The following is an 18,186-nucleotide window of genomic DNA, read 5'->3' as shown; positions in this document are numbered from 1 at the left end:
GTTGGAACCAGGCAACATCCTGTGGCAGAGGGTGTTGCGGGGGAAGATTCAGGGGGGTCCCTGTCAGGGGTGGGATCCTGACAGAGGCCTAGCGAACAGAACAGAACGTTACGGAGCCGCGCCTGCACTTCATCGCGGCGGTATCTTAAGAAAGGACAACAAGCGAGGTTTATTGTGGAGAAGTGAGAAACAAAATCGCAGCATTAAGGAAATAACACCAGTAGGAGTCGTGCCTTAAGATCTTGGCAACATCCTATTGAGGCGCGTAGCCGGCGGCCGGAACGCCGAGGAAGTATTGGGCTCCAAGCATTACTTCAAACAGCGGCAGGACAGTTAATTATAGGTTGGCTGTCTCACCTAAATCACCTAAGCAGACATAGGAGGCAACTGTGGGAGAGGGGCGACTCTAGGGTCCCGGAAGAACTCCAGGCCTACCCGTCATACGGGTGCGTCCTAGCCATATCATCTGGGGGACGGAGAAGAACATCAGAACAGATACGAGTTGTGAGAGAGAAGAACATCAGAAACAGACACAACAGTTGTGAGGACTATCGTGGTGCTCAGCAGGGAGGTACTACAACACCCAGGCGCTAGAAGGTAGGCACTGATTTCCACCTGCAAAGGGAACTCTGGATGTGCCTTCGGACCGGCCGGTCTCAGCCAGCCCTGTTAGCAGTGCTCTGGATTGCGGATCCTGAAGCCTTCAGTAAAGAGGTAAAGAGACTGCAACCCTGTGTCCTCGTTATTCATCGCACCTCGCACCACGCACCAGCATCACACCTTTCATTGGACAACACTTAGCAGGGTCACGGACCGAGCCTAGCCACCGTGACAACCCCAGGACCGAGGCAGAGAGGCCCGGTACCGATTACCCAGCAGCCCTGCGTCTGGGGGCGCTCCATATGCAAATTTTTTATTTTTTTCAAACCATTGTATATGCAGTATGTAAAATAGGGGGCAGGTCACTGAGGGATATGTGGAGCCCCAGGGTCCTGGTTGTCACAGTGATATTGCTTTCCTCACGGGGGAGAGTGATGTCACGCTTGGAGGCAAGGAAGGATAACTGTCACCAGATAGACACAAACATGCAACATGTTCACACTCCAGGCCACAAGGGGGAGCTTTTGATCCTATTCCTAGGTGACTCCCCTATATCTATTGTGGTTTGGAGAGAAAGAGAGGCAGTTCCTGTCAGAGAGACAGATGGGAAGGAAGCAGAGGGGCAGTGCAGCCACGAAAAAGTGCTGCAGCTCCTGGACAGAGATAACACTGAAAGCAGAACAGATTGTAGCGAGCGTGTAGGAGAGAAAAGCACAGGCGAGGACACCAGGGGGAGGCCAGCAGCAAAAAGACTGTCTCCCTGGCAAAGCGCAGGCAACCAGTAGCCAGAACACCGAGGTTGAAAGGGACTCTAGGACTTACTGTACATCAGAGACCGGCAGGACAGCTGAATTGCAAGTTACCTGTTCGCCTCATTACCCAGGAGACACAGTGACACATAGAGCCCGGGTCGTGATAGAGTCCCTGTAAAAAGGCTCGAGTCACCAGTCATACGGGTTTATGTCCTATCCTATATGGGGGACAGAGAGAAGAACTGTGAGGACCTTATCAGAAGCCATAGGCAGTAATGGACTACAATACCACCACGCTAGAGGGAAGGCTTTAATCTCCAACTGGTAAAGGGGACTCCCAACTTGCCTCCAAGCCGGCCGGACTCTGCCTGCCACGTGATCTGGTGCCCTGGACTGTGGCTGCCTGAAGTCTTCAGTAAACAAGGTAAAGAGACTGCAACCCTGTGTTCTCATTCCTTACAGCACCATTCACCATCATCTTCCATCTACACACCGGGAGCCCTGGGGATACACTTCACCTGTGGGAAGTTATACCATCTAGCTGCCATAACATCACCCCAGTGGACCCCTTTAAGCAGCTTCGGTCCCCACTGACCGAATACCACAGGTGGCGTCACGAACATAAACTTTATTCAATTTCCATTTTACATGGGTGCCCAGGGCCACGGACCGGGTCGCCACTACCGTGACATCCCCCTGTGAACTCCGGACCCGGTACTGGGTACCCCACGGCCATGGCGGGCGACTCAGATACATAAGGATAAATATGTAAGCAGAGCACCACATAAAGCCCTGCCCACAGGCCATCCAGAACCCCGCCCACACCCCCACCCCACCCCACCAAACGAGATTCTTATTAACTGAAAACTACAAATAAAGATTCCACAACAACCACAAGACTGATTTCATCACCAGGTATCACTGTAATCAGTATAATGGCACCCACCTGACACTGTAGTTACTGAGCACAATCCTGCTGACAGGGGCACTTTAAGTTATACAATTGATATAAATAATTATAATGAATATATTAATATTGAGCTGAATTAATTTCAGCCTATTGGTTCGGTCTCCACAACAGTCATGGTCTCTCGTGTTGATCTTCGGAAAAATCAATTGCCCTCCCCAGTTCTAGAATACCTAAGGCCATGAGATAATTTATGACTGCTCAGAAGAGGCCAAAGATTTGCTTGACCTTCTGACTTTGTTTTGTGCTCCAGAAGATCTAAAACGTTATGAAATTCAATCAGGGTCATCCCTCTGGAAACGAAGAAACCTTCTGCTCCTGATTGGAGTGAAAATTAATTTTCTTAGATCTCAAATCCAACCCAGAAAGGAGATAAAGGCTATGGGCCAACTGCATGAGTAGGGCAAATAACCAGACCCAGTGAGGCACGAAGCCCTGACTGTAGAGTGAAAAGCAGGTGAGGTGGGCACTCATATCGTCAGAGCATGCGAGCTGAGTAACACAAAGGCTTTGGTTAAGTTGAGATGGTCAAGTGGGATGTTGGGGGTTTCAGTTCAAAATTTGCTCTGGGACTTGTCGAACCTTGGTTCTTCCACTGTACATGAGGGATGCTGATATTGCCTTCATCATCCAATCACCAGATTATCAAACAATGACTATCTGTCTGGACAAGAGGAGTCATCATGGCCGAGGTATCGGAGCTCTTAGTCCAAAGAGAAGAACGAGAAACAGGAAATGACAAAACCATGTCCCCTCCCTCGTAGCTAATCTGTCCCGTAGATGTTAGTGACTGGTACATGCAAGATGGAAGATTTTAGAACCAGGTCTCAATAAAGTTTCCCACATCGAAAAAGAACATTAATACTGAGCTATTCTTCTTGAAAGAAAGGGGCCATCTTTAATTTGTCATTGTCCTGAACCTCTCATCAGGCTTGAGTATCACAAGAACCACAAGCAGACGCCTAGCCTCTATTAGATTTCTAATATATTCCCCAAGTCGTCCTGTGAGGATAATAATCTGACCTAAGCCGTCTCTTGGAGAAATACAAAATATAAATCCCTGGTCAATGAACCTCAGAGTCATTGTGGCAGTCTGGGTCAGACGGAGAAGAAAAGGGAATCTGCCCAACCCCAACCTTGACCGCTGTTTACTGCTTCTGAATAGTAAGAAGTGTCCACAAATTCACTGAAAACAAGGGGAAGACGTCATTAGACCGGCATTTTTTAATATGGTATAAAACTAGGTTTAAAATTAATGCGCCCTCCAGATTTATTAACTGGCACAAGAATTTGGCAAAACTATAACTGCCGGAAACATTGAACCAGATTTGTGTCAACTTTACACAAATTCAAGACATAATAGAAAATAACCCAGTCTGTGTTGGATTCGCACCACGCTAAGACGTGCATCGCTTCCTCCAGGTGGACAATGAAAAAACAAAGTGTAAAACAATATAAAAGCCCCTAATGAACTCCCCCGATGACCAGTGAGTTGTGGCCGTCCCTCACCTGTTCTGCAGTCACTCCTCCAGGCGATCACAAGATCACAATCTGCACATTGGAAGGAAACGCTCTGCAGCTTCTGGACAGAGTCCGTCACTATTCACTGTTTTATTGCTTTTTAAATAAAATCTTCCAGTTCCTCTATGACTGGTCCAACTGGTATCGCCAAAGATCAAACAAACAAAATCACATAAACTTACTGTAAGTCTGCAGAAAAACACAGAAACAGGATCAACTCAAGATCAACAGTGACAAAAATAGATTCACATCAATAAGGAAAAATGCTCAATATGTATAATAGGCAGAAACTGAAAAGCAAAGGGAAAAACAGCAAGAGAAATGTATACAGGGAGCTCCCCCTAGTGGTGACTGCAGACAGGATCTTATCATGTATCTCTGTATACAGGGAGCTCCCCCTAGTGGTGACTGCAGACAGGATCTTATCATGTATCTCTGTATACAGGGAGCTCCCCCTAGTGGTGGCTGCAGACAGGATCTTATCATGTATCTCTGTATACAGGGAGCTCCCCCTAGTGGTGGCTGCAGACAGGATCTTATCATGTATCTCTGTATACAGGGAGCTCCCCCTAGTGGTGGCTGCAGACAGAATCTTATCATGTATCTCTGTATACAGGGAGCTCCCCCTAGTGGTGGCTGCAGACAGAATCTTATCATGTATCTCTGTATACAGGGAGCTCCCCCTAGTGGTGGCTGCAGACAGGATCTTATCATGTATCTCTGTATACAGGGAGCTCCCCCTAGTGGTGGCTGCAGACAGGATCTTATCATGTATCTCTGTATACAGGGAGCTCCCCCTAGTGGTGGCTGCAGACAGGATCTTATCATGTATCTCTGTATACAGGGAGCTCCCCCTAGTGGTGACTGCAGACAGGATCTTATCATGTATCTCTGTATACAGGGAGCTCCCCCTAGTGGTGGCTGCAGACAGGATCTTATCATGTATCTCTGTATACAGGGAGCTCCCCCTAGTGGTGACTGCAGACAGGATCTTATCATGTATCTCTGTATACAGGGAGCTCCCCCTAGTGGTGACTGCAGACAGGATCTTATCATGTATCTCTGTATACAGGGAGCTCCCCCTAGTGGTGGCTGCAGACAGGATCTTATCATGTATCTCTGTATACAGGGAGCTCCCCCTAGTGGTGGCTGCAGACAGGATCTTATCATGTATCTCTGTATACAGGGAGCTCCCCCTAGTGGTGGCTGCAGACAGGATCTTATCATGTATCTCTGTATACAGGGGGCTCCCCCTAGTGGTGACTGCAGACAGGATCTTATCATGTATCTCTGTATACAGGGAGCTCCCCCTAGTGGTGACTGTAGACAGGATCTTATCATGTATCTCTGTATACAGGGAGCTCCCCCTAGTGGTGGCTGCAGACAGGATCTTATCATGTATCTCTGTATACAGGGAGCTCCCCCTAGTGGTGACTGCAGACAGATATTATCATGTATCTCTGTATATATACTGGGAGCTCCCCCTAGTGGTGGCTGCAGACAGGATCTTATGTATTTCTGTATAAAGGAAGCTCCTCCCCGTGGTGGCTGCCCATGAGTGGTGACATTCTACCAGGATGGGGATAGTCTTATAAGAAAGGGCCAGGTTTTGGGACATTAGTACAATAAGGGGCCCAGGACCGGGGACATTATACTGGGAAGTGACCCAAAATCTGGACTTTATTACCGGAACGGGCTCAGGATAGAGGATATTATACCAAAGAAGGGCCCACGAGGAGGGGCATTATACCAGGAAGGTGCGCAGTACAGGGGATTTTATAACAGGAAGGGGCCTAAGATTAAAGCTATTATTACAAGATAGGGGCTAAGATGGGGGACATTATTATAAAATGGGGTCCATGATCGGAGATATTATTACAGGAAGGGGTCAGGATGGAGGACATTATTACAGGTTGGGGACAAGACGGAGGACATTATCACAGGAAGGTACTATGATGAGGACACTTGCACATACTGTATGTCTGTATAAGATATAGAATGCTACAAAGGTCCTTACATCTGACCAACATGAATGGTCCAAATTTTGCACTAGGGCCCATAGGAATCTAACTACGCAACTGCCTCAATAATTATAGCAAAAGTTTACAATGATGCAACAAAGGATGGAGGAAGGAGAACAGCCTTAAGTGCATCTTACCCTGGAGCTGGAATACACAGGTGTAATGTAATTTTCAGGAGGATGAGGAGGAAGATCAGGTAAAAGGACTACTTGGGAAAATGGAGTGTCATGATCCAGACCGGGTTTTGGTTCCTGTTTTCCCTTTTTCCCGGTCTGGTCATGTCAAGAGTTAACCTTTCTCAGCCTTTTTCTGGGTTCAGACTGGTTATTTATCGACGCTGCTTCCTGCAGGCGATGTCAATTATAATTTTTGCCTAGTGCTGCTGTAGCTGACTCTGATTGCTCTGATTTGTCCTGCAGTGTTTGCTGTCTGAACCAGTGTTTCTGTTTTTCCCTATTCCTGTTTAGACTCAGTGTTTCCCTTTAGTGTGCAGACTCCCTGGTTTTCACTTGGCTTGCATTCTGACCTGCTTCTGTCTTTTTGCTTATTTGCTCCTGACCATTACTGATTCCCTGGCTTGTCTCTGACTGTGAGTTTGTTTATTCCTTTGGTACTGCTCTACAGTCTAGGATTGGACCCGATTTGTTTGACTATTCTGCTGCTACCTATGGTGGCCTCATTGCTGCACTGCAGGCCAGCTCTGTTTAGGTGCAGTCCTGCTTCCAATCTACTGCCATCTAGTGGAGCCTCACCTACATGCATTACAGCAGTGTGACATTATAACTGAGCAGAAACAGACAGTGTTTTCTTCTCTGCTCTGCTTTCTATGGATACGCTCCATACCTTGGCGGATCAAATAACTCATTGCACTCTAATAAACCTATGGTCAGGCTCCCAGACACCTTCTCCGGGAAAAAGGAGAGGTTCCGTACATTTAAGGAGAGTTGCAAGCTATTATTTTCTCTTAGACCCAGATCTTCTGGAGATGAGTGTCAACGAGTGGGGATAATCATTTCCTTACTTTGGGACCTCAATCTACGGCTTTCTCTTTACCTGCTTCTGCCCCTGAATGGATGTCTGTGGAAAGGTTCTTTGATGCCCTAGGACTTATTTTTGACTAGCCTGACTGGGTCAGAGTGGCAGAGGACACAATCATTGTCACGATATTGTATGAAATAATATAAGTTTTCGTTTTCTTGCTAGCATGCTGTGGGCTAAAGCCCCCTTCTTGGAGTGATTCTGCAACAGCTTTTATGGCTTCTTGCTGCATTCCTGACTTTCAGCTCCCAAATCCCTCATGCCCCTCCCAAAATAATTTTTACGATCGCTTGGTTAGGCTCAAACTTTCCTCCAGCTAAAACTGGATTAGAAGTCTGTAGAATCCATGAAGCTCTTTGTCATATTATTGTAAGATATTGGGCCAACCATTTCACACCCCCAGGAAGAAGCATAACGCGAAACGCGCGTCGGGGTTCGCGGACACAGCTGTTGTGAATTCCGTTCTCGAACTCCCTCCTGTGGTCATGAATGGTACTTCAGTGAGTTCTGTCCTTGGACTCCCTCTGGTGGCTGTGAGGGGAGCTGCTGGTTCTGAGATTCCTTCCCCAGCTGCCCTCGTTTAGGGCTAGGCTAGGATTCTCTATTTAACTCCACTCAGATCATTACTCCATGCCAGCTGTCAATTTTCTAGTACTGGTTCAGATCTCTCCTGGATCTTTCTGAGGACCTGTCTACTCCAGCAAAAGCTAAGTTCCGGCTTGTTCATTTGTTACTTATGGTTTTTCTTGCTAAGTTCTAGTCCAGCTTGCTATCATGAAACTGCCTGGCTAGCTGGAAGCTCTGGGGGTGCAGAGTGGCACCACCGCACCGTGAGTCGGTGCGGGGGTATTTTTTGCACACTCTGCGTGGTTTTTGTAGTTTGTTGTGTTGACCGCAAAGATCCCTTTTCTATCCTCAATCTGTTTAGTTAGACTGGCCTCTCTTTGCTAAAGCCTATTTCATCCTGTGTTTGTGATTTCCACTTAACTCACAGTCAATACTTGTGGGGGGCTGCTTTTACCTTTGGGGAAATTTCTCTGAGGCAAGTGAGGCTTTGTTTCCTTTCTTTAGGGGTAGTTAGCTCTTAGGCTGTGAAGAGGCGTCTAGGCAGTGTCAGGCACGCTCCACGGCTATTTCTAGTTGTGTTGATAGGAGTAGGGTTTGCGGTCAGCAGAGTTCCCATTTCCCCAGAGCTCGTTCCGATTCCGTGTTTAACTATCAGGTCATTCCTGGTGCACCTAACCACCAGGTCCATAACAGTACAGCTGGCCCACAAAGTGTTAATGCATCTCAATAGAGGGAAAAGAGAAGTTCTGAGACCATTTTTTTTTCTCTGCAGTGTGTTTTGCCTTTCTTTTCCCCTTAAACTCTGGGTGGTTCAGAACTCAGGTGTGGATATGGACATTCAAGGTCTGTCCTCTAGTGTAGATCAACTCGCTGCAAGGGTACAAAACATTCAAGATTATGTAGTTAAGAATCCTATGTTGGAGCCTAGAATTCCAATTCCTGATTTGTTTTCTGGGGATAGATCTAGATTTCTGAGTTTCAAAAACAATTGTAAACTGTTTCTTGCTCTGAAACCCCGCTCTTCTGGTGACCCTATTCAGCAAGTAAGAATCATTATTTCTTTGTTACGTGGCGACCCTCAAGACTGGGCATTCGCCCTGGCGCCAGGAGATCCTGCATTGTGTAATGTAGATGCGTTTTTTCTGGCGCTGGGATTGCTTTATGATGAACCGAATTCTGTGGATCAGGCAGAGAAAATTTTGCTGGCTTTGTGTCAGGGTCAGGATGAAGCGGAGGTATATTTCAAGAAGTTCAGAAAGTGGTCTGTGCTTACTCAGTGGAATGAGTGTGCCCTGGCAGCAATTTTCAGAAAGGGTCTTTCTGAAGCCCTTAAGGATGTTATGGTGGGGTTCCCCACGCCTGCTGGTCTGAATGAATCAATGTCCTTGGCCATACAGATCGATCGGCGCTTACGTGAACGCAAAACTGTGCACCATTTGGCGGTATCCTCTGAGCAGAGGCCTAAGCCTATGCAATGTGATAGGACTTTGACCAGAGCTGAACGGCAAGAACATAGACGTCAGAATGGGCTGTGTTTTTACTGTGGTGACTGCACTCATGCTATCTCTGATTGTCCTAAGCGCACTAAGCGGTTCGCTAGGTCTGTCACCATTGGTACTGTACAGCCTAAATTTCTTTTGTCCGTTACTCTGATTTGCTCTTTGTCATCCTATTCTGTTATGGCATTTGTGGATTCAGGCGCTGCCCTGAATTTGATGGACTTAGAGTTTGCCAGGCGCTGTGGTTTTTTCTTGGAGCCCTTGCAGCATCCCATTCCTTTGAGGGGAATTGATGCTACGCCTTTGGCCAAGAATAAGCCTCAATACTGGACCCAGTTGACCATGTGCATGGCTCCTGCGCATCAGGAGGATATTTGCTTTTTGGTGTTGCATAATCTGCATGATGTGGTCGTGTTGGGTTTGCCATGGCTGCAGGTCCATAATCCAGTATTGGATTGGAAATCAATGTCGGTGTCCAGTTGGGGCTGTCAAGGGGTACATGGGGATGTTTCATTGTTGTCAATTTCTTCCTCCACTCCTTCTGAAGTCCCTGAGTTTTTGTCGGATTACCGGGATGTATTTGATGAGCCCAAGTCTAGTGCCCTACCTCCTCATAAGGATTGTGATTGTGCTATTAATTTGATTCCTGGTAGCAAGTTCCCTAAGGGACGACTTTTCAATTTGTCTGTGCCAGAACACGCCGCTATGCGGAGTTATATAAAGGAGTCCTTGGAGAAAGGGCATATCCGCCCGTCGTCGTCACCATTGGGAGCAGGGTTCTTTTTTGTGGCCAAGAAGGTTGGTTCTCTGAGACCTTGTATAGATTACCGCCTTCTTAATAAAATCACGGTCAAATTTCAGTACCCTTTGCCTCTACTGTCTGATTTATTTGCTCGGATTAAGGGGGCTAGTTGGTTCACCAAGATAGACCTTCGAGGGGCGTATAATCTCGTGCGTATTAAACAGGGCGATGAATGGAAAACAGCATTTAATACGCCCGAGGGCCATTTTGAGTACCAGTACTGGTGATGCCATTTGGCCTTTCTAATGCTCCCTCTGTGTTTCAGTCCTTTATACATGACATCTTCCGAAAGTATCTGGATAGAGTCATGATCGTATATTTGGATGATATTTTGGTCTTTTCGGATGATTGGGAGTCCCATGTGAAGCAGGTCAGAATGGTGTTCCAGGTCCTTCATGCTAATTCCTTGTTTGTGAAGGGATCTAAGTGTCTCTTTGGAGTTCAGAAGGTTTCCTGTTGTGGATTCTGTTGGTGGGCTCCCTCTGGTGGTTACTGCTGGTACTGGGTGACTTTGGTGGGTTGCGGCCTTTGGTTTCCACCTGTCCATCAGAGGCTGGGTGTTTCCTATTTTACCTGGCCTTTCTGTCATTTCCCTTGCCGGCTATCAATGTGTTCAGATGTGCTCTGTTTGGTTCCTGCCTACCTGCTCCCAGATCTTTCAGGATAAGCTAAGTGCTGATTTTCAGTTGTTTGGTTTTTGGTCCAGCTTGCTTAGAATGTCTCTATGCTAGCTGGTTGCTCTAGTGGACTGAGGTTCTCCCCATGTGCCATGAGTTGGCACATGGGTTCTTGTAATCTCAGGATGGTTTTTTTGATTAGGGTTTTTTGCTGACCGCTCAGTCCCCTTTTGTATCATTCTGCTTTCTAGTTTTCAGCGGGCCTCTATTTGCTAAAGCTATATACATCATCTCTATGTGTGTGCCTTCCTCTCATTTCACCGTCAATACATGTGGGGGGCAACTATACCTTTGGGGTTAATTCCTCTGGAGGCAAGTGAGGTCTTGTTTTCTCTGCAGTACTAGTTAGCTCTTAGGCTGGTGCGTGGCGTCTAGAACCAACGTAGGCACGCTCCCTGGCTATCTCTAGTTGCGTTTGTCAGGCGTAGGGCAGCGGTCAGCCCAGGTTCCATCACCCTAGAGCTCGTCCGATATTTGTTATATTTTGCTTGTCCTGTGCTATCCCTAGCCATTGGGGATTCATGACAGTATAGCCGGCCCACAAAGTGTTAATTGTTTGGGCTGAAGCAGGAGGAAAAGAAGTGTTCAAGGAAATTTTTTTTTTTTTTTTTTCCTTCAGAGTTTTGCTGCCTAGCCCTTAATTGCTGTCTAGCTGCTTCTTACCTCCTCTTAACCCTTGAATGGCTCTGATCTTAGCTGTTTATCATGGATGTCCAGAGTTTGGCTTCTAGCCTGAGTAATCTCGCGGCAAAGGTTCAAAACATACAGGATTTCGTTGTTCACACTCCCATGTCTGAACCTAGAATTCCTATTCCAGAGTTTTTTTCTGGAGATAGATCTACCTTCCTGAATTTCAGGAACAATTGTAAATTGTTTCTCTCTTTGAAATCTCACTCCTCTGGAGACCCTGCTCAACAGGTCAAGATTGTTATATCGTTCCTACGGGGCGACCCTCAGAATTGGGCATTTGCATTGGCACCAGGGGATCCTGCGTTGCTCAGTGTGGATGCGTTTTTTCTGGCATTGGGATTGCTCTATGAGGAACCTAACCTAGAGATTCAGGCTGAAAAGGCTTTATTAGCCCTCTCTCAGGGGCATGATGAAGCGGAAATATATTGTCAGAAATTTCGGAAATGGTCGGTGCTTACTCAGTGGAATGAGTGCGCCCTGGCTGCAAACTTCAGAAATGGTCTTTCTGAGGCCATTAAGGATATTATGGTGGGGTTCCCTGCGCCTACAGGTCTGAATGAGTCTATGGCTATGGCCATTCAGATTGATCGGCGTTTACGGGAGCGCAAACCCGTGCACCAGTTGGCGGTGTCTTCTGAACAGGCACCTGAGACTATGCAATGTGATAGAATTCAGTCCAGAAGTGAACGGCAAAATTATAGGCGGAAAAATGGTTTGTGTTTTTATTGTGGTGATTCAGCTCATGTTATATCAGCATGCTCTAAACGCACAAAAAGGGTTGATAAATCTTTTGCCATTGATACTCTGCAGTCTAAGTTCATTTTGTCTGTGACTCTGATTTTTTCACTGTCTTCCATTTCCGTCGATGCCTATGTGGATTCAGGCGCTGCCCTGAGTCTTATGGATTGGTCATTTGCTAAACGCTGCGGTTTTAGTCTAGAGCCTCTGGAAGTTCCTATTCCTCTGAAGGGAATTGACTCTACACCATTGGCTATGAATAAACCGCAGTATTGGACACAAGTGACCATGCGCATGACTCCCGTTCATCAGGAGGTGATTCGCTTCCTTGTACTGTATAATTTACATGATGTACTAGTGCTTGGTCTGTCATGGTTACAAACTCATAATCCGGTCCTGGACTGGAAAACAATGTCTGTGCTAAGCTGGGGATGTCAGGGGGTTCATGATGATGCACCTCCGATTTCTATCGCTTCATCGACTCATTCGGAGATCCCTGCGTTTTTGTCAGATTATAAGGATGTTTTTGAGGAGCCTAAGCTCAATTCGCTCCCTCCTCATAGAGAGTGTGACTGTGCTATAGAATTGATTCCTGGCAGTAAGTTCCCTAAGGGTCGTTTATTTAATCTGTCACTACCAGAGCATACTGCTATGCGGAATTATATTAAGGAGTCCTTGGAAAAGGGACATATTCGTCCATCTTTGTCCCCTCTGGGAGCAGGTTTTTTTTTCGTGGCAAAGAAAGATGGTTCCCTGAGGCCTTGTATAGATTATCGCCTTCTGAATAAGATTACAGTCAAATACCAGTATCCATTGCCATTATTTACTGATTTGTTTGCTCGCATTAAGGGGGCTAGGTGGTTCACTAAAATAGATCTTCGTTGTGCGTATAATCTGGTGCGGATAAAACAGGGTGATGAGTGGAAAACCGCATTTAATACGCCTGAGGGCCATTTTGAGTATTTGGTAATGCCTTTTGGACTCTCCAATGCTCCGTCAGTCTTTCAGTCCTTTATGCACAATATTTTCCGTGAATATCTGGATTAGTTTATGATTGTGTATTTGGATGATATTTTGGTGTTTTCTGATGACTGGGAGTCTCATGTTCTACAGGTCAGGAAGGTGTTTCAGGTTTTGCGGGCCAATTCTCTGTTTGTGAAGGGCTCAAAGTGTCTCTTCGGAGTCCAGAAGATTTCTTTTTTGGGGTACATTTTTTCTCCTTCTACTATTGAGATGGATCCCGTTAAAGTTCAGGCTATTTGTGACTGGACACAACCTACATCTGTTAAGAGCCTTCAGAAGTTCTTGGGGTTTGCTAATTTTTATCGTCGGTTCATTGCTAATTTTTCCAGTATTGTTAAACCTTTGACTGATTTGACTAAAAAGGGTGCTGATGTTGCTGATTGGTCTCCTGCGGCCGTGGAGGCCTTTCGGGAACTTAAGCGCCGGTTTTCTTCTGCTCCTGTGTTGTGTCAACCAGATGTTTCACTTCCTTTTCAGGTGGAGGTTGATGCTTCCGAGATTGGAGCGGGGGCGGTTTTGTCACAGAGAAGTTCTAATGGCTCGGTGACGAAGCCATGTGCTTTCTTCTCTAGAAAATTCTCGCCCGCCGAGCGCAATTATGATGTGGGTAATCGGGAGCTTTTGGCCATGAAGTGGGCATTTGAGGAGTGGCGTCATTGGCTTGAGGGTGCTAAACATCGCGTGGTGGTCTTGACTGATCACAAGAATCTCATTTACCTTGAGTCTGCCAGGCGTTTGAATCCTAGACAGGCTCGTTGGTCATTATTTTTTTCTCGTTTCAATTTCGTGGTTTCGTACCTGCCAGGTTCAAAGAATGTGAAGGCAGATGCTCTTTCCAGGAGTTTTGTGCCTGACTCTCCTGGAGACACTGGGCCTGCTGGTATCCTTAGGGATGGGGTAATATTGTCCGCCGTATCCCCAGACTTGCGACGCGCATTGCAGGAGTTTCAGGTGGATAAACCGGATCGATGTCCACCAGAAAGACTGTTTGTTCCGGATGATTGGACCAGTAGAGTCATCTCCGAGGTCCATTCTTCTGTGTTGGCTGGTCATCCTGGAATATTTGGTACAAGAGATTTGGTGGCCAGGTCTTTTTGGTGGCCTTCCTTGTCTAGGGATGTGCGTACCTTTGTGCAGTCTTGTGAAGTGTGTGCTCGAGCTAAGCCTTGCTGTTCACGGGCTAGTGGGTTGTTGTTATCTTTGCCCATCCCGAAGAGGCCTTGGACGCACATTTCCATGGATTTTATTTCTGATCTCCCGGTTTCACAGAAAATGTCCGTTATCTGGGTTGTGTGTGACCGCTTTTCTAAGATGGTTCATTTGGTGCCCTTGCCTAAGTTACCCTCCTCCTCTGAGTTGGTTCCTTTGTTTTTTCAGAACGTGGTTCGTTTGCATGGGATTCCGGAGAATATCATTTCTGACAGGGGATCCCAGTTTGTGTCTAGATTTTGGCGGACGTTTTGTGCCAAGATGGGCATTGATTTGTCTTTCTCGTCTGCATTCCATACTCAGACGAATGGCCAGACGGAGCGAACTAATCAGACCTTGGAAACTTATTTGAGGTGTTTTGTTTCTGCTGATCAGGATGACTGGGTTGCTTTTTTGCCACTGGCCGAATTTGCTCTTAATAATCGGGCTAGTTCTGCCACGTTGGTCTCTCCTTTTTTTTGTAATTCGGGGTTTCATCCTCGTTTTTCCTCTGGTCAGGGGGAATCTTCGGATTGTCCTGGAGTGGACGTGGTGGTGGACAGGCTACATCAGATTTGGAATCAGGTGGTGGACAATTTGAAGTTATCTCAGGAGAAGACTCAGCAGTTTGCTAATCGCCGTCGCCGCGTGGGTCCCCGACTTCTTGTTGGGGACTTGGTGTGGTTGTCTTCTCGTTTTGTCCCTATGAAGGTCTCTTCTCCTAAGTTCAAGCCTCGGTTCATCGGTCCTTATAGGATCTCGGAGATTCTTAACCCTGTATCTTTTCGTTTGGATCTCCCAGCATCGTTTGCTATTCATAATGTGTTCCATCGGTCGTTGTTGCGGAGGTATGAGGTGCCCGTTGTTCCTTCAGTCGAGCCTCCTGCTCCGGTGCTGGTGGAGGGAGAATTGGAGTATGTTGTTGAAAAGATCTTGGATTCTCGTGTTTCCAGACGCAAACTCCAGTATTTGGTTAAGTGGAAGGGTTATGGTCAGGAGGATAATTCCTGGGTGGTCGCCTCCGATGTTCACGCGACTGATTTGGTCCGCGCCTTCCATAGAGCTCACCCTGATCGCCCTGGGGGTTCTCGTGAGGATTCTGTTGGTGGGCTCCCTCTGGTGGTTACTGCTGGTACTGGGTGACTTTGGTGGGTTGCGGCCTTTGGTTTCCACCTGTCCATCAGAGGCTGGGTGTTTCCTATTTTACCTGGCCTTTCTGTCATTTCCCTTGCCGGCTATCAATGTGTTCAGATGTGCTCTGTTTGGTTCCTGCCTACCTGCTCCCAGATCTTTCAGGATAAGCTAAGTGCTGATTTTCAGTTGTTTGGTTTTTGGTCCAGCTTGCTTAGAATGTCTCTATGCTAGCTGGTTGCTCTAGTGGACTGAGGTTCTCCCCATGTGCCATGAGTTGGCACATGGGTTCTTGTAATCTCAGGATGGTTTTTTTGATTAGGGTTTTTTGCTGACCGCTCAGTCCCCTTTTGTATCATTCTGCTTTCTAGTTTTCAGCGGGCCTCTATTTGCTAAAGCTATATACATCATCTCTATGTGTGTGCCTTCCTCTCATTTCACCATCAATACATGTGGGGGGCAACTATACCTTTGGGGTTAATTCCTCTGGAGGCAAGTGAGGTCTTGTTTTCTCTGCAGTACTAGTTAGCCCTTAGGCTGGTGCGTGGCGTCTAGAACCAACGTAGGCACGCTCCCTGGCTATCTCTAGTTGCGTTTGTCAGGCGTAGGGCAGCGGTCAGCCCAGGTTCCATCACCCTAGAGCTCGTCCGATATTTGTTATATTTTGCTTGTCCTGTGCTATCCCTAGCCATTGGGGATTCATGACAGTTTCCTTTTTGGGCTTCATTTTTTCCCCTTCTACTATCGAGATGGATCCTGTTAAAGTCCAAGCTATTTATGATTGGACTCGGCCTACATCTGTGAAGAGCCTTCAGAAATTTCTGGGCTTTGCCAATTTTTACCGTCGCTTCATCGCTAATTTTTCTAGTGTTGTTAAACCGCTGACTGATTTGACCAAGAAGGGTGCTGATGTGGTGAATTGGTCCTCTGCGGCCGTTGAGGCTTTTCAGGAGTTGAAACGTCATTTCTCTTCGGCTCCTGTGTTGTGTCAGCCAGATGTTTCGCTCCCTTTTCATGTCGAGGTTGATGCTTCTGAAATTGGAGCAGGGGCTGTTTTGTCTCAGAGAAGTTCTGATTGCTCTGTAATGAAGCCATGTGCTTTCTTTTCAAGAAAGTTTTCGCCTGCTGAGCGTAATTATGATGTTGGCAATCGGGAGTTGTTGGCTATGAAGTGGGCATTCGAGGAGTGGCGACATTGGCTTGAAGGAGCCAAGCATCGCGTGGTGGTCTTGACAGATCACAAGAATCTGACTTATCTCGAGTCTGCCAAGCGGTTGAATCCTAGACAAGCTCGTTGGTCGCTGTTTTTCTCCCGTTTCAATTTTGTGGTTTCGTACCTTCCGGGTTCTAAAAATGTGAAGGCTGATGCCCTTTCAAGGAGTTTTGTGCCTGATTCTCCTGGGGTTCCTGGGCTGGCTGGTATTCTCAGAGAGGGGGTAGTTCTGTCTGCCATCTCCCCTGATTTGCGGCGGGTGCTGCAGGAGTTCCAGGCTGATAGACCTGACCGTTGTCCAGCGGAGAAACTGTTTGTCCCTGATAGATGGACTAATAGAGTTATCTCTGAGGTTCATTGTTCGGTGTTGGCTGGTCATCCTGGGATTTTTGGTACCAGAGATTTGGTGGCTAGGTCCTTTTGGTGGCCTTCCTTGTCACGGGATGTGCGTTCTTTTGTGCAGTCTTGTGGGACTTGTGCTCGGCTAAGCCCTGCTGTTCTCATGCCAGTGGGTTACTTTTGCCCTTGCTGATCCCGAAAAGGCCGTGGACGCATGTTTCCATGGATTTTATTTCAGATCTTCCTGTTTCTCAAAGGATGTCGGTCATATGGGTGGTTTGTGATCGCTTCTCTAAAATGGTCCATTTGGTACTCTTGCCTAAATTGCCTTCTTCCTCTGATTTGGTTCCATTATTTTTCCAACATGTGGTTCGTTTGCATGGCATTCCGGAGAACATCGTGTCTGACAGAGGTTCCCAGTTTGTTTCAAGGTTTTGGCGGTCCTTTTGTGCTAAGATGGGCATTGATTTGTCTTTTCTTCGGCTTTCCATCCTCAGACAAATGGCCAAACCGAACAAACCAATCAGACTTTGGAAACTTATCTGAGATGTTTTGTTTCTGCGGATCAGGATGATTGGGTGACCTTCTTGCCATTGGCTGAGTTCATAGTTAGTGTTGAGCGATACTTTCCGATATCGGAAAGTATCGGTATCGGAAAGTATCGGCCGATACCGTCAAAATATCGGATCTAATCCGATACCGATACCCGATCCCAATGCAAGTCAATGGGACGAAAATATCGGAATTAAAATAAACCCTTTATAAACTTGTAGGTTCATTCTACATGAAGGAAAACAACTAAGAATAATGTAGGATGTATTGGGGGACGTGGCGGAGACATTAAAGGCACAGAGGTTTAGCCCAATGTAATAGAATAGCAGGTTTGTTTTTTTTTATGACGTTCGGCGGTAGAAAGATTTTGACTATGTTAATTTTTTTTTATTTTGTCAGATATTGATGTTTCACTACTTCCACGCCCTTCACCTTCTTTTTTACTTCTCCCACACTTTCTTCTTCATTATCCTCATCATCAGCTTCTTTGACATCAACTTCTTCACCTTATTCATCTTCTTCTTCATCTTCTACCTATTATTTTTTTTCTTACATTGTTCATATTCTTTTTATTTTACTATTATCTTCATCATATTCTACTTCTTCATCATATTCTTATTTGTGACAGGCATTCCCGTAGTTGTTATCTATAAAAGTTTGAAGATTACACCTTCCGTTCTGCCTGTCACAAAAGAGTTACATTTGTCCGCGTTCAGTTTGGCCTGCAGCATCAGGCTTTATCCAGGGGCACCACGAGGAGGAACGGACTCACCCCCATACACTGCTTAGTCTTCTTCTGCTTATAATTTAGATAATATTTTTTGCTCTGATATTTAGTGTTATGCTTAATGTTCTTCTGCTCTTTGTT

The 18,186-nt window shown here is 46.4% G+C and overlaps 1 protein-coding gene across 2 annotated transcripts in view; it reads right to left on the bottom strand.

The window, feature by feature from the left end:
• Nucleotides 1-4,045, bottom strand: part of LOC143817471 (ecto-ADP-ribosyltransferase 5-like) — a 46,593-nt gene extending 42,548 nt beyond the window's left edge. The window contains exon 1 of one of the 2 annotated variants that reach the window (XM_077298908.1): nt 4,023-4,045. The gene's annotated coding sequence lies outside the window, so the exon portion shown is untranslated. Of the gene's footprint in view, nt 1-3,828; nt 3,926-4,022 lie in introns of those variants that run through there. The other variant, XM_077298907.1, reaches the window with a different exon arrangement.
• Between the last annotated feature and the right edge of the window lie 14,141 nt (nt 4,046-18,186).

The sequence above is a fragment of the Ranitomeya variabilis genome, chromosome 3 (assembly GCF_051348905.1).
Source record: "Ranitomeya variabilis isolate aRanVar5 chromosome 3, aRanVar5.hap1, whole genome shotgun sequence".
Taxonomy (NCBI): domain Eukaryota; kingdom Metazoa; phylum Chordata; class Amphibia; order Anura; family Dendrobatidae; genus Ranitomeya; species Ranitomeya variabilis.
This window is presented reverse-complemented; position numbering and strand designations above follow the sequence as displayed.